The following is a 14,623-nucleotide window of genomic DNA, read 5'->3' on the forward strand; positions in this document are numbered from 1 at the left end:
CCTCCTGGTTCATAGGTCAACGCTCAGCCACTAAGCCACATCGGCTGGGCTGTTATTGCCTTTTGAATATTTGATATTATTGGTATAGTACAGTGGTCGGCAAACTGCAGCTCGCGAGCCACATGCGGCTCTTTGGCCCCTTGATTGTGGCTCTTCCACAAAATACCACGTGCGGGCGCACATGTACAGTGCGATTGAAACTTCATGGCCCATGCGCAGAAGTCGCAGAAGTTGGTATTTTGTGGAAGAGCCACACTCAAGGGGCCAAAGAGCCGCATGTGGCTCGGTAGCCGTAGTTTGCCGACCACTGGTATAGTAGATACTATCACAAAAGATCTGTTTTACTGTTGTTTAACACTTAAAAATAAAACTTGTATGCTGTAACTATATTAGGTAGGTCAAACATATTACTAATATAATCTGATATTTCATTTTTTTTTAAAAGTGCTGTTCCAGATATTTTAATTAGAACATCTATACTGTTTTGTTACTTGTTTAGTCGTTTTGTATACCTGAGCAAGGAAAGGCATTTGAAGAAAATTTCTTGAACTTTATAAAGAAAGAATTTTGATTTGTCTCAAGTGTATTTATGAGCTAGTGCAACCCAAAGTAGAAGGTAGCATTTTTTGTGTTTTTACTCGTAGAAAATATGATGTTTATTTTTCCAGATCTTTATCCTTTGTCAAAATGTTTCTTTTCAAATATGAGGCCAGAAATCTATTGGTACTTGAGTATGTGGGGCTAAAAAGCAATTCCTTCTAGATAACAGCAAAAAAATGTGTTAGCTTTAATTTCCGTTCACAACAGCTATTTGTCATACAGTTCTGTTTTTAAAAAAGAGAAATCCATCTTGTACAAGACAACACTGCCTACCTTTGCCAGTAGACTTTTATCAGCAGTGTGACCAGATGTGTTTCTGTTGGCCCATTATTAGGCCAAATTGAAGATCTAGTAGGAAATTGAAGTAATTAATCCTTTTTCATGTTTAAGCAATAAAATCAATATTCTTGAAATCTAATTTTTGAAAATAAAAAAGACAAAAATAATTCCCTGTCTTATACACGCTTGGATATCAAAACTGAACATTAGCCCTCTTTCTACAGATGTGAGCATGCTCTGACCTGACATTATTGGAGTAACGTGCCATTGTTGTACATTAATGAGATTGCTCTGTATCTAATATTTCAATAGACCAATGTATCCATGTGGCCCACAATTTTCAGATTAAAAAAACATTTACTATTAAACCTTATTATAAAAATATCTGTATATATAAAAGGCTAATATGCTAAATGTCCGACCATTCGACCATTCTACCGGTAGCTATGACACGCACTGACCACCAGGGCCAGACGCTCAAAGCACAGGCATAGGAACATGGAACAGACTGATGAATCTCAGGGGGAAGGGGGTGGAGAGCAGGAAGAGATTAACCAAAGATCTGATATGCATACTAGAGGCCCGGTGCATGGATTCGTGCACCAGTGGGGTCCCTCAGCCTGGCCTGCAGGGATCGGGCCGAATCCATGCACCAGGCCTCCGACATTCCCCGAGGGGTCCTGTATTGTGAGGGGGTGCAGGCCAGCTCGAGGGACCCCACTGTTGCATGAATTCATGCACCAGGCCTCTAGTTCTGATTATAAAAATATTACATGTTCATTATAGAAACTTTGGGGAAGTAAAGAGAAATGTAAAGGAGCAAGGAAAGAAATTACCTATAATTCAAGGACCTTGAGATGTTTTGAAGTACTATTTAATCCTTTTTTGGAGGTAATGAGGACAGGAGTGCTTTCTTACATATGATTCAATTTTATATGCTTCTTATTTTTGTTAATGTTGGGACATAAGCATTTTATCATGCTATTAAAATTTCTCCATGACCTTCATGTTAAAGATAGCTTAGTCTTTCATCTTAGTCACTGTGAGATGTGTGTGTGTGTGTGTGTGTGTGTGTGCCCCCCTGGTTCCTAACACAGAGCCAGTAAGACCCTTGTAAATTCCTAAGTGATGAGAGTACCAGGAGCATCATTTGTTTCAATGAGATAGCTCTGGGTGGGCTCCTATATGGTTGTTGGATGAGGATCAGTCACCAGAAAGACCAAGCCAAGATTAGAAGCTTGAAATTTTCAGTCTCCCCTTCCCCACTTCTCTAGAGAGAGGAGAGTGGTTGGAAATTTAAGTTAATGATCCATCATGCCTACATGGTGAAGTCTCCATAAAACTCCCAAGGATTCAGGCAGCTTCTGGGCTGCTGAACATACAGAGGTGCTGGGAAGGGGCATGGAAGCTCCTCGGTCCTTGCCACATATATACCTTGCCCTACACATCTCATCCATCTGGATGTTAATCTGTACCGTTTATCATATTCTTTTATAATAAACTGATAGTAAGTAAACTGTTAACTTGAATTCTGTGAGCCACTCTAGCAAATTAATTGAAGCCAAGGTGGGGATTGTGGGAACCTCCAGCTGAACAGCTTCTGCACAGGTGATAACCTGGACTTGTAATTGTCATCTAAAGTGCGGTGGGAGCAGTCTTGTGGACTGAGTCCTTAACCTGTGGGATCTGACACTGTCTCCAGATAGTGCCAGGATTGAGTTAAATGGTAGGATACCCAGTGGGTGTCACACAATTGCTTGGTGTGGGAAAAGCCCCCACACAACTAGGTTCAGAAGTGTTGTGAATGTGATAGCAGTGCGAGAGTAAAGGAGAAACACAGGAGAGAAGGCGAGTTTTTTCCTACTCATTAGCTTCACAGAATCATCAGAGACCTAGGTTCCTGTCTTTCTCCTGACAGTCAACATATGACTTTCATCCTGATGTTTACTTCCTGGTTCAGAACATTTGCTAGAGCTCCAGCCATTATGTTGGCATTACAGCTTTCATTTTGAGCACGCAGTACAAGGATGGGTACAAGAAGGGCACTCTTCTTTTTAAGATGATTTTCATAACACTTCCATTTACCTCTTATTGGCCAGAACTGAGTCTCTTAGTCACATCCTGCTGAGGAAGGCTAGGAAATGTAATATTTCTGCTGAGTGTACTGTTGTCACTACATAGTTTAGGCATTCTGCTAATGAGGAAGAAGGGGAAAATAAGTACTGTAAGGCAACTAGCAATCTCCCATCAGTGAACTAAGTATTAAATTCAAATGTTAGACAGGTAACAGCAAAATAAACCTCTTAGGAAGAAGGAAATAATCAAGATAAAAGAAGAAATCAATTAATTGGTGGTGAGGGAAATTCAAATATTGTACATATAGAAAGTTATTGATGCTCATTACCAAAGTAATCTCAATGGTTTTGTGGAGATGGGAAGGCAGATTGCATAATGCTTGTAAGAAGGACAAAGAACAAATGGTATCTTAGAAAGGAGACAAGACAGGAGCCTTTGGGGTTTGTTTGGGGGATGTTATTGGTTGCTTGATTTGAAGTGTAGGAGGTTTGAACATGAACATGTAGATAGAAAGGAAGATGTAAGAGATAGTTGATCTTTTTGTATCTTAGAGGTATGTTTTATTCCTTATTCCTAATTTCTAGAGTAATGGTTTCATTAGTGCCTCGGAATTTTTTTTTTTTTTTTTTTTTTGCCTTGGGATTCTTTATACTCATTCAGCACAATGTTTTTAGTAAGATTAAAAAGAGTTAGTGATAGTGTGGACACCAACTTGGAACTACAGTCACTTAACAAGGCCTATTTGAAAGGTAGAGTTATTCCTAGTGATCTATGTACATAGATTTTCATCTGGCAGAGGGTTGGGAGGGACACTCTAAGGGACCCAGGTAGTTTGAACAGACATTTTAAAAAATGACCATTACTTCCCATTTCTTTTTAGTGCTGCTTACTTTGAAATTTCAAATAGCATTAAAGCAAAATTTCTATGCTTATCAAAAGTGCTTTGGGGTTAAAAATGATTGAGACCCATTGCCACAAATGGATATCAAGAAAGTCTTCATTCTCCCATCAAGAGACCAATGGGCCTTTTTGCCGGCCACGCCATAGATTTCATCCTCTTCAATTTCTTCCAAATGGAATCATTCAAGGCCATTCATCTCAAGGCTTATCTTTAAATTTTTAGCTTAGGTATTGCCATTTTGGAGATTAGAATTGAACCTTTTTATGAGAATCATTGTGTTTGATTTATGAAGCGAGTTTGGAAGAAAGGGACATTAAAAAGAATGGTCAGAAGCTAATTTCTTTTGCTTATTGAACCCAGGAAGAAGGCAGCACTTTCTCAAATTGACATTTGAAGGCCTTATTAGTACATTAGGGAAATGAGATTGTGGAAACTATGACTTCTATTTGATTTATGGCAACATGAAGGTAACTTGCTCCTCTGACATGGTCCATAAGAAGCTAGTATATGTGGCAAACATTCATTTGCCACCTTTTTAGGAATAAAAAAAAAGTATGCCATTAGTTCATTCGTAGTCTGAGATATTGGATTGAGATACATACTATTTATATTCAGTCATTTGCACTTTCACTTCATCCAGCCACACAGTGGGTAAAAAAGGTATTTTCCCTTTGACAAGTTGGAAATGTTAAAAATCATGTAAATGGAATTTGAGTAACCCTTGGAGTATATTAGCTTTATTTCCATCAGTTTTAGAGTTTTTCTGATGAGATATCTTCTAGATTTGGAGATTGTTAAAATAAAATGCCCCCCCCCCCAAAAAAAAAACACACACACAAACAAACACAAACCTCTAGGCCTGTATTAAAAATCTGAGTGGGGGTGGAGGGATATATTGGTTATCTTCCTCTTAACTCGTATCTTAAGATGTTGGGAGGCTCAGTTCAGCAACTGAAGGAAGCCTTCATTTTATATTACCATAAGGAGCATTTTTATTTTTTCCTATTCCTGGCTCATGATGGAAAAATTGCCATATTTTGACTTATATACTTTGAACATATCTGGTAGTCACTGAAGACACTGGAGAATCCTGCAGTTGTAGGTCCACTTGTATACTTAGAACCCCATTCAAGTGCATCTTCCCCATTTTCCCCAGGGGAAAGGCAGTGATTATTTTTGGACTCCTGGTTGCCAGTTTCTAGGGGTAGTAGCTGGTAGGGACTAAGGACAGAAGCCTGGAGACCACATTATTTTCCAGAATTTAACTCTTTATAAAAATCTCGAGAGGAAAGTAGAGAAATACAGCCCACAAAACCATATCCCACTCATCTTTTTAGATGGTCCCAGTTAGTGGAGTTGCATTTTAGAGAGAGAGAGAAGCATCTACGTGAGAGTGAAACATCTATTGGCTGCCCCCTGTCGAAGCCCGCAACCTGGGCATGTGCCCTGACTATAGAATTGAACTGGCAACCTTTTGATGCACTGGATGATGCCCAACCAAGTGAGCCAAAATGGAGTTGTATTTTGAATACAGTGGTTTCTTTACCATAGGTAAAGATTATATTCTAAAAATTCTTGTAGTAGAAAAAGTCAAGTTTGAAGAATTTAGTGCTTAAAGGAAAATTTAGATTGAAGTCGGGAATTTTAGTGAATCAGTGAAATCCCTTCTAAATACTGTGCTCATTAAATAAATACTGTGTTCATTAAATAAAAGGACAAAGGAAGTCATTGAACAGAGAATATTGATAACATCTTACAAATCTTTAATTAGTAACGAGTACTGTTCAAACTCTCCTCCTGTGGTTTCTAAGGACATTGCACTCTTCTCATTTTCTTTCTTGTTCTTTGCCGCCTTCTCCTCCTTTAAGCTTTTTCTTCCATCCTCTTAATGGAAGTGTTTCCCAAGTTTTAGTCCTCAGGTTTCATTCTTGATCTTTCCTCTCCCTTTTCCCTCAGCCCTTCCGTTTCCCCTCCTGAATTCTGTTTCCTGTTTTCTAACTGAATGTGTCTCCTAGACACACTCACTGGTTGGTGGTTTTGTTGGCACCTTGGAATCTAAATGAGTGACACTTGTTACCAAGCAAGGGGTCATTGCACAAAGTGTGTAGGAACATACTATAGTCTTGGTTTTTGAGAAAAGAAAAAGCTTTTATTGTGAATTTCACAGGCATGGAAATAGGAGGCAAGACTCAAATCTGTCTACCCCACCGAGGATTTGGAGTTACATTTAAAGAAGATGCGGGAAGTTATGCATATGCTATAGAGTTCCGTTATTTCAGCATGAAGAGAGCTCAGTGCATAGGCACTAGGGGATCATGGTGTTTCGTGCGTCCCATGTTTGAATTTGTGGGGGGAGGGTGTTTAGTATGTAGTACTAGTACAGGGTGGCTTTCTACCCGATGACATTGAAATGTTATTCTAGGACGAATTCTTACTCTAGTGCATGACTGACTGTCCGGCTGCTTGATTTGTGGCGTTGTTCTGTTATCTCTGAAAAACAACTTAGTGTCTCCTTAGGACAGCGGTTCTCAACCTGTGGGTCGCGACCCCTTTGGGGGTCGAACGACCCTTTCACAGGGGTCGCCTAAGACCAGCGGAAAACACATATATAATCACATATTGTTTTTGTGATTAATCACTATGCTTTAATTATGTTCAATTTGTAACAATGAAATTGGGGGTCACCACAACATGAGGAACTGTATTAAAGGGTGGCGGCATTAGGAAGGTTGAGAACCACTGCCTTAGGAAGAGGACAGGGCCAGTTTAGACTGGTTCTGCAGTCTCACTGAGCTGCCTTCGCAGGCTTGCTCTCCTCCTCTCCCTGCTCCTATCAGCCCTGCTATTCTCTAACAACTCTTCCCCAGGAAGAATTCACTTTTACTTTTAATTCACACTTTTCATAGTTGCTAGATGATGTTTGTCTTCTGTTTCTTGGGTTCTCCCCTAATTATAAAAGCAATACATGCTGAATGCTCTTTTAACCTTATGTGTATGTGTGTGTGTGTGTGTGTGTGTGTGTGTATATTTATTTATAGGCATCATACTGTATATGTTTTATAATCTGTTGTTTTAAGAAAAGAATTACTTTGTCAAATTTACTCTCATATAAAGTACAGAAGTATAAAAACTAAAACTGCCCTGTTTGAGCCCCTACCCCCTTTCCCCTTAAATGTTACTTCCCAAAAGGATCTCTGTTTACTTTAGGAATTACCTTCATTGACATGTTTCTTTTATGTAAACTATACTTGAATTCAACTATACCCCTACTTTTGCCCACCCCTGTACTGCACAGGTTGCTTTTTTTGTTTATCAATATACTAGAGGCCCAATGCCCGAAATTCGTGCAAGGGGCTCGGCCCTCACAGCTGTGGCGGCTTGCCTCGGCCCTCGCAGCCTCAGCTTCGTCCGGAAGGTCATCCAGAAGGACGTCCGGAAGGATGTCTGGAAGGTCGTTTGGCTGTCTGGCCTAATTAGCATATTATGCTTTTATTATTATAGATTTTGTACTTCTTTCTGTTTGAATACAAATAAATTTACCTCATTCTTTTAAATAGCTGCACCTTATATTATGGTTATTTCATCATTTATTTAAGCATTTCCTGATTGATAGTTCCATTTGTTTATTATAAACAGTTGAACATGTTTTAATTTTTTAAATGAACTTGTATTTTAGAACACTTTTAGGTTTATAGGAAAATTGCAAAGACAGTACAGAGAGTTCCTTCCCCCTCCAGTTTTCCTCTATTATTAACATTTTACATTTCTGTGGTATGTTTGTTTTAATTAATGAACCAATGTTGATGCATTAAATTCATACTTCATTCAGATTTTGTTTTTCTGTTCCAGGATCCCTTCCAGGGTGCCACATTACATTCAGTAGTCTCGTCTCAGTAGGCTTCTCTTGGCGGTTCTTTTTCCCAACTTCCCTTGTTTTTGATGCCTTGACAGTTTTGAGGAATACTGGTCAGGTACTTTGTAGAATATCTCTCACCTGGTTTTTGTCTGATGTTTTTCTCATGATTTGACTGTGGTTATGGGTTTTGGGGAAGAAGACCACAGAGCTTAAGTTTGTATACATTAAGGTTCTCATTGTCCAGTAAAGTTCTCTGGTTTTGGTTAGTGCATAGTGCCTTGTATCTACTATGATAGTATCATTTAAAACAGTTTCACTGCCCTAAAAAATCTCTTGTGCATCACCTGTTCAAGTTTCCACATCTCCGCCCAAATCCCTGGCAACCACTGACCTTTTTACTCTCTATAGTTTTGCATTTTCCAGTATGTCCTATCATTGGAATCATATAGCATTTTCAGACTCTTTTTTTCTGCTTACATGTATGCATTTAAGGTTCCATGTCTTTTCATGGCTTGATACCTCATTTCTTTTTATCACTAATAATATTTGTATGAGTGGAACACAGATTATCTGTTTGCTTGCGGAAGGGCATTTTGGTTGCTTCCAGTTTTGAGTGATTATGAGTATAGCTGCTGTAAACATTTGTGTGCAGGCTTTTGGGTGAATATAAGTTTCAAATTAGTTGAGTAAATACTACTTAGGAGTGCCATGGCTGTGTTGATGATACATCTATGTTTAACTTTATAACAAACTGTTTTCAAAAATGGATGTAGTATTTTGCATTTCCCCTAGCAGTGGAGAGTTCCTGTTGTACTGCATCCTCATCAGCATTTTGTATTGTTAGTTGTTTAGTTTCATCCATTCTAACAGTCACACAGTGCCATCTTGTTTTAATGTGCAGTTCTCTAATGGTAAATGATGTTGAGCATCTTTTAATATGCATATTTGCCATCCGTGTATCTTTTTTCTTGAGTTGTGTGTTCAGACCTTTTGCCCATTTCTTAATTGGTTTCTTTTTTAATTGTAGACTTTCAAGAGTTCTTTGTATCTTTTGGATATAAAATCTTTATCAGATGTATGTTTTGCAAATATATTCTCTCTTTCTTTCCCTTTATTTTATTTTATTTTTTCATCAGCATTTATCCTCTATATACCCTCTTCTACTTCCACCCATCCTGCCCCCTCCAGCAATCACCATACTGTTGTCCATGTCAATGAATTCTTTCTTTTTTTGTGTATCTTATATTCTCTTAACAGTATCTTTCTCAGAACAGAAGTTTTTAGAATTAATAAAGTCAAACATACCAGTTTTTTTCTTTTATGAATTATGCTTTTGTTATTGGATCTATGAACTTATTTCCAAGTTCACTTAGATTTTCTTTTGTGTTTTCTTCTAGAAGTTTTATAGTTTTGTACTTTACATTTAGGTTTATGATTTCTTTTAGTTAATTTTTGTAAGAGCTATAAGGTCTGTATCTAGGTTTGTTTGTTTATTTAATACTAGAGGCCTGGTGCATGAAAATCGTGCACTGGGGTGGGAGGGTCCCTCAGCCCGGCCTGTGCCCTCTCACTGTTCAGGACCTCTCGGGGGATGTCTGCCTGCCGGCTTAGGCCCGCTCCCCTGGGGATCAGGCCTAAGCCGGCAGTCAGACATCCCTCTCGTAGTCCGGGGCTCTTGCAGTCCAGGACCCCTTGCTCCTTACTGCCCGCCTGCAGCGGAGGCGGGAAAGGCTCCCGCCACTGCCGCTGCGCTCACCAGCTGTAAACCTGGCTCCCCCCACCCCCCCGTGGGAGGACACTGACCACCAGGGGGCAGCTCCTGTGTTGAGCGCCTGCCCCCTGATTGTCAGTGTGTGACATAGCGACTGGTTGTTCCGCCATTTGGTCAATTTGTATATTAAGGTTTTATTATATAGGATGATGTCCAAAGGTTCTACCACCATTTTGTTGAAAGGACAAAATGTTGAATTGCCTTTACTCCTTTGTCAAAAGACCAGTTGACAATATTTATATGGTGCATTTCTTGGCTATTCCATTCATCTAAGCATCTTCTTTCACCAATATTTTGTCTTAATTACTATAGCTTTATTATAAGCCCTGAAAATCAGTCATGTGAATCCTCCAACTTTGTTCTTCTACAGTATAGTATTGGCTATTGTAAGTCTGTAACCATTCCATATAAACCTTACAGTCAGTTTGTCCCTTATCTACAAACTAGTTTGCTGAGATTTTGGCTGAGATTGTATTGAATCTGTAGATCAAGTTGGGAAGAAGTGGCATCTTAACAGTATTGAGTCTTCCAATTCATGAACATGAAGTATTAATTATTTAGATTTTCTTTAATGAGAGCTATATCATTTTTTTTTTACATATAGAACTTACACGTAGTTTTGTTAGATTATATATGAGTATTTTAATTTTTGGTGTTATTGTATGGTATTTAAAAAAATATTTTTGTTTATTAACCTTGTATCCTGATCTTGCTCTACTCACATAATAGTTCTAGAAGTTCTTTTGTCATTTTTTTGAGATTTCCTATATATCATGTCATTTGCAAAGAAAAACAGCTTTATTTCTTTTTTCCAACTTTTATACTTTTTTTCTTTTCTTGTTGTACTAGTTAAATCTTCTGGGTACCATGTTCAATAGGAGTGGTAAGAGGGGGCATCCTTGCCTAATTCCCAATCTGAGGGAGAAAGTATTCAGTTTTTCACAATTAAGTGTGATATTAGCTGAGGATTTTCTATAAGTATTTTTTTATAATGTTAAGGAAATTCCTCTAATTCCTAGTTTGCTGAGAAATTTATCATGAAAAAGTGTTGGCATTTGTCAAATGCTTTTCTGCATCAATTCATATGATGATATGAGACATGATTTTTCTACACTAGTCTATTGATATGTGATGTTGAGTAATTTTTTGAATATTGAACCAGTTTTGAATACCTGAAATAAATCTCAATTGGTGAGCACGTTTATATTATTTTTATACATCATTGGATCCAATTTATTTATAAATTGAGGATTTAAAGAAAATCTATGCTTATGAAAGATATATTTTTTCTTTTTTAAAATGCCTTTATCTGCTTTTGGCATTAGAGTAATGTTAGCCTCAGAGAGTGAGTTGAGAAGTATTCCCTCTGCTTCTGTTATCTGGAAGAGATTGTGGTAGGTTGATGTCATTTATTTTTTAAATGTTTGGTAGAACCCATCTGGGTTTGCTGCTTTCTGTTTTGGGAGGTTATTAACTATTGATTCAGTTTCATATATATATGCCCATCCAGATGAAATGTTTCTTCTTGTGTGTATTTTGTGTTTAAGGAATTTGGTTTTTTTTACCTATGTTTTCAAAATTTCTTGGCATAGTGTTGTTTTTAGTATTCCTTTATTATCATTTTATTGTCCAGGGATCAGTAGTGATGAGATCCCTCTTTTTATTTTTAATATTGATAAATTATATCTTCTCTCTCTTTTCTTGGTTAGCCTCAGTAGAGATTTGTCAATTTGATTTTTTTTCTTCAAAGAACAAGGTTTTGATTTTGTTGATTTTTCTCTACTGGTTTTCTGTTACTTTCAGCTCTAATTTTTATTATTATTTTTTTTTACTTGGTATAGGCTTAAATTGCTCTTGTTCTCTACTTCCCTAAAGTAGAAGCTTATTTAGGTTATTGATTTTTTCACTGAGAACTATATTGCGATTCTTTGTGTAAGTATTCTATTACATCAAGTTTAATTGGCGCATAGTCTGTCATAAAGTGGATTTGACATTATTTTCTTGTCTATTGTTTAATATCATTGTGAAAACCTATGCATATCTTTGCTCACATTTTTGATGAATTACTTAGAATTAATTCTGGAAGGGAAATTCTTGAAGAGATTACAATTGTAGTAATTCACCAAGCTGTTCATTTAAGGTCTGTGCACTTTTCTGTATATATGATATTCTCTAATAATAAATCCTATTTAAAAAAACCTATATGCAAAGTGCTGGGGGGAGGCATTCAAATTTTAAAGGTCCTCATATATATTATATACACAAGTATTCATGGATAAAATGATATTGTTTGTTATTTAACTTGAAATATTCCAATGTCTTCCCTACACCAAAAAAAAAAAAAAATGTAAGAAGATGGATAAAATAAGAAATGTAGAATGCTGACAGCTGTCAAAGCTAAAATTATGGTTACACAGGAATTATTTCTTCTCTTGGGTGTTTTAAAAATTTATAATAAGTAGTTAAAAATATATAGTTATGAGTTAGAATTGTGTTGCTTCTAATTAGACAGCTTTCAAAGCTACACATTCTGGATAATGTTAGTTTATCCCAGGACTACAGCTCTTCATTTCAATGATTTATCTTGATAGTTGCAACTGAAGATGAACTTGAGTTGAGGTTATGTCAAACCAAGGTAAAATGGTCTTCTAAAATATGGCACCAAGTTATTAGTAATCAAAGAAATGCAAATTGCCGAGACCGGTTTGGCTCAGTGGATGGAGCGTCGGCCTGCGGACTGAAGGGTCCCGGGTTCGATTCCGGTCAAGGGCATGTACCTGGGTTGCGGGCACATCCCCAGTGGGAGATGTGCAGGAGGCGGCTGATCGATGTTTCTCTCTCATTGATGTTTCTAACTCTCTATCTCTCTCCCTTCCTCTCTGTAAAAAATCAATAAAATATATTTAAAAAAAAAAGAAATGCAAATTGAAGCAGTAATGAGGTACTGCTTTGGCTTATCTAATTGGCACAGATTTTTTTTTTTAATAGCAATATTCAGTGCTGCCTAGAGTTAGCAAGAAAGACATACTAATTCACTGATGGTAAAAGCATAGTTCAGTACAAACATTTTAGAAAGTAACATGGCAACATGATTAAAGAATCTAAAAAAAAAAATAGAATCTAAAAAATATTCAAATCTATTGACCCAATTATTGCTTTTGGAAAAATTTAACCTTTGGAAATAATTAAAATTGTGGACAAATACTGATGAATAAGAATGCTTGTTCCAGCTTTATTTATAATAATGATATATTATAAGGTCTCAAGATGTTCAATCCCAAGAAATGGCTACACGATTTATGATATCACTATTGAACTAGCACTGAAGATGACATTTCAAAATAGTGATGTGCAGTCCAACACAGCAAAGGAACACACTCCTAACAAAAGAAGAGCTCATGCAGATGAGATTCTCAGAGAGGAGTACAGAGGGGGGAGGGGATGTGGTTTTTGTTTGCTTGCTTCCTTGTTCCCATGGAGAATAACTACTTTAGAAGAATATTTAATGATGAAAGGTAATTTTAATATAATAGTGTTACATTTTTAAAAAGCTAAAAACAAAATAAAACAAAATTGTACATGCATCATAGTATTAATGGCACACACACACACACACACACACACACACATATATATATATATACAGAAAAAAAGGCTTGCAAGGAAATACAACAAAAACTGTGGGATCAGAAAACATATATACATACACACGTATCTTTTAATTTTTTTGACTCTTGGGATGAGATTGGATCAGTTTATCAGTCACTTGACATGCCTGATCTCAACTATACATCATTGCAGGTGCCTTAAACAAAATTCTCCTGCTCAAAGACTAGAAACTTAGTAAAGGAAGTGGGAAAATATTTGCCTAAGGTTCAGCAGAGCCTCAGAAGACCATGCATATCAGCAAGAATATGAGACAGAGTGTGGCCAGAGTTAGTTTGAAGATTCATGCACTTCCATAAGTTACTTCCAATAGCAAAAAGAAAAGAAGGGCTTGACATCCTCCTGGAAACGTGGTCAATATGCAGGAAGATATTGCCTTTGTGAAGGAGTAGGAGGAGGGTGAAATCACACATATATTTTATATAAATACATAAATACACACACACAACTCTATATTATAATGTATCTAATGGACATATGGTCAAAGGGATACTTAAGTCCATTGCTTGAAAAACCACAAGAGAAAGCTGTGAAGTGCAAAATGCACAGACAAAACATGCTAGGTGCATTAGCAGCCAACAGGGTAAGTAAGAGATTGTATGCAAACACTCTACAGCAGAAAAAATACCCCTTGAGAATTTTTAAAATATTTTATTGATTTTTTACAGAGAGGAAGGGAGAGGGATAGAGAGTTAGAAACATCGATGAGAGAGAAACATCGATCAGCTGCCTCCTGCACACCCCCTACTGGGGATGTGCCCACAACCAAGGTACATGCCCTTGACCGGAATCGAACCTGGGACCCTTCAGTCCACAGGCCGACGCTCTATCCACTGAGCCAAACCGGTTAGGGCGAGAATTTAAAAAGTTAGGGTGAGAATTTAAAAAGTGTAAGTATATATATACTTACACTTCAGAAAGCAAAGGAGTAATACAGAGCAGTATTTCTCCATCCTTTGGAGGGGGAGGTTGGAAGAGATGGCTCTACTGGCATATTGAACAGCACAGATTTCACAGTGCAAAAACGACCAGTGCCCTGAGAACTACTAACATGCTAACACAGAAATTTACAACATGAGAATGCAAGGAAAAGGAAAGGTGTGTGTGTGTAATCTATAGATATAAAAGCCTAAGCAACCCTTACGACCAAACAACTGGAACAACCAGTCAACCAGTTGCTATGATGTGCACTGACCACCAGGGGGCAGATGCTCAATGCAGGAGCTGCCCCCTGGTGGTCAGTGCACTCCCACGGCCCTTCCTCCCAGCTGGCCAACCTCCCCCAGCCCTCCTTCCCCCACTGGCCAACCTCCCATGGCCCCTCCCCCCACCACCGCTGGCCAACCTCCCCCAGTCCTTCCCCCGGGGCCCCGATGTGGGGGCCAGCCAACCTCCCAGGATCCCTCCACCCAGCTGTCTGGCCGGCCCCTTGATAGGCCTCGATCGCCGGCCAGGCCGAGGGACCCCATCTGTG

At 38.0% G+C, this 14,623-nt stretch overlaps 1 protein-coding gene across 1 annotated transcript in view; it reads left to right on the forward strand.

Moving 5' to 3' along the window:
- The window catches only part of LOC102421459 (S-adenosyl-L-methionine-dependent tRNA 4-demethylwyosine synthase), a 116,869-nt gene that overhangs the window by 83,019 nt on the left and 19,227 nt on the right, over window positions 1–14,623 (forward strand). The gene's annotated exons all lie outside the window — the stretch shown is intronic.

The sequence above is a fragment of the Myotis lucifugus genome, unplaced genomic scaffold (genome assembly GCF_000147115.1).
Source record: "Myotis lucifugus unplaced genomic scaffold, Myoluc2.0 scaffold_45, whole genome shotgun sequence".
Lineage (NCBI taxonomy): Eukaryota > Metazoa > Chordata > Mammalia > Chiroptera > Vespertilionidae > Myotis > Myotis lucifugus.